Below are 2,500 nucleotides of genomic sequence, written 5' to 3'. Positions count from 1 at the left end.
CACACACACACACAGAGAGAGAGAGAGTCCTGACAGCTTCCCCTGTACTCTGGGAGGGATGGAGGTTGGTGCATTTTTCACCCATTAGATAAACACACACACACACACACACACACACACACACACACACACACACACACACACACACACACACACACACACAGGCCTGTCTGTGCTGGACTCTGCCAGCCATCTGGCTGAAGTCCAAAACACGGGAACGGTATGAATGCTCAAACATACACACACACGCATACACACACACACACACACACACACACACACACACACACACACACATATGTATATACAAATACGCAAACACAAACACACACGCTCTTGCATAACCCAATACAGGAGGACTCTTACAGTGGCCTCTGCTCCAGTTCTGTGTAGTTCTGAAGTGAGGCACTGAGCACATTAAAGAGAGCCTTTCACAGACATCTCTCTCTCTCTCTCTCTCTCTCTCTCTCTCTCAGACTCAAAGGACCACACCCTCATTTTACTTCTCCTCCTATCTTTCCCTAGCTGCCCATCTCTTCCCCTTTTCTTCTCATTCTCACTTTATCTGTCTCTCCCTAATTTCTACATCACCCTTTCATCCTTTCACATATCAGTGCACACACCGTTCACATCCTCTCATAGATTCTAACAGATTTGAATGTGCTTCTGTGTGTGTGCTTCTGTGTGTGTGCTTCTGTGTGTTTATGATGAGTTATATGATAAATAAAACCATTAAATTTCGTACATTTTACTTCTGTGTGTGCCTTTTCTCTTAAGTTTTAAATTGATGGGTTACACATCTGCATGCTCCTAGCCTAGGCATTAACATTCAGGCTGTGTGTGTGTGTGTGTATGTGTGTGTGTGTGTGTGTGTGTGTGTGTGTGTGTTGTTCCTCTTAGGCCACATCGGTGGCATGGTGGGATTGGGTAATGTATTTAACTGTGCAGGCAGCATTCCTCTCCATTTCTTTCTGAGCATTCCAGTGAATAGGATCCTCTCTCTGCAGCCCCCGGCATACAGTCTGTCTGAGGATAATATGCCCACTACACACACATGCACGCACACGCGCACGCGCACGCACACACACACACAGTTTGTCTGAGGATAATGTGGTCACTACACACACACACGCACACAGTTTATCTGAGGATAATGTGCCCACTACACACACACACGCGCACAATTACGTGCACACACGCATGCACGCGCGCGCGCGCACGCACACGCACGCACGCACGCACGCACACACACACACACACACACACACACACACACACACACACACACAAACACACACACACACACACACACACACACACACACACACACACACACACACACACACACACACACACACACACACAGTCTGTCTGAGGATAACGACCCACTACACACACACACACACACACACCGTATTTGCCCTTTAATGTGGTATGGTTCTTATCATTCAATATACTTGTTAACAAACAAACAAACACAAAATAGAATTAGAATAGAATAGAATTGTCAACATCAATTTAGAGTGAGTTGGAACATGAAAGAGAATGCCGTCCATGGAAGGATACTTTTTGTGCTTGAAATTATTAGATATTTTTAAAGCCGTTATAAAGAATTATCTATTTTCAAATCTGAGGCCGCCCTGCCCATGCCTAAACTACGGCACAGTGTGTGCCTGCCCTGAGAACTTGAAGTCCTGGAACACCCACAAAAGGTCTTCAGTATGGAGAAAATTTACAGCTTTTTGCAAAACGAGTACCATGCACTGGGGTCCTTGGTACAAACAGCTGGCACATTCATTAAAAGCATCAGGCAAAAGCGGCCAGTCTCACCAGAGATCGGTCAGGCTGTCTCTATCGCTGCTGGGTGAAGGACGACACAGGCCTTGAACAAGCTGGACATTTTCCGCCCACTGAATCCTTCACTGCACACTGGCCGTAAAAACAGCTTAAAGCATGCAAATGCAAAACGCACACACCTGCTCAGACATATGGGCACTTTCTCTCTCTCTCTCTCACTCCTTGTCATTTTTCTGCCTCACACACACACACACACACACACACACACACACACACACACACACACACACACACACACACACACACACACACACACACACACACAGTACTCACTGGAACTCCAGGGTTCTTGATTGTAATGCAGGGAGTTGTAGCTCTGAGGGCTCCACTTACTCCATGATAGTATTTAAAGCAGATCTTAGTCTCGGCTAGGAGAGAACACACACACACACACACACACACACACACACACATTAAATTATATTTATTGTTTTTTATGAAAGGATGTCCTAAATTAGGATATATAAATCTCATACATGGGCGCACAGTGTGTGAAATGTTTTTTGGGGTGGAACAATCTGTGGGCAATTTAACACGCTAACATGTTTAGGTAAACAAGTGGCAACATGCTGTGTATTTAGGGCTATGTGTGTGTATGTGTCTCTGTGTGCGTGTTTGTGTGTCTGTGTGCGTGTGTGTGTGT

The 2,500-nt window shown here is 45.6% G+C and overlaps 1 protein-coding gene across 1 annotated transcript in view; it reads right to left on the bottom strand.

Moving 5' to 3' along the window:
• The window catches only part of hecw2b (HECT, C2 and WW domain containing E3 ubiquitin protein ligase 2b), a 48,307-nt gene that overhangs the window by 26,499 nt on the left and 19,308 nt on the right, over nt 1–2,500 (bottom strand). The window lies entirely within an intron of this gene.

This window comes from Alosa sapidissima, chromosome 23 (assembly GCF_018492685.1).
Source record: "Alosa sapidissima isolate fAloSap1 chromosome 23, fAloSap1.pri, whole genome shotgun sequence".
In the NCBI taxonomy this organism is placed as follows: domain Eukaryota; kingdom Metazoa; phylum Chordata; class Actinopteri; order Clupeiformes; family Clupeidae; genus Alosa; species Alosa sapidissima.
The sequence above is the reverse complement of the archived record's forward strand: the minus strand, read 5'-3'. Positions and strand labels throughout refer to the sequence as shown.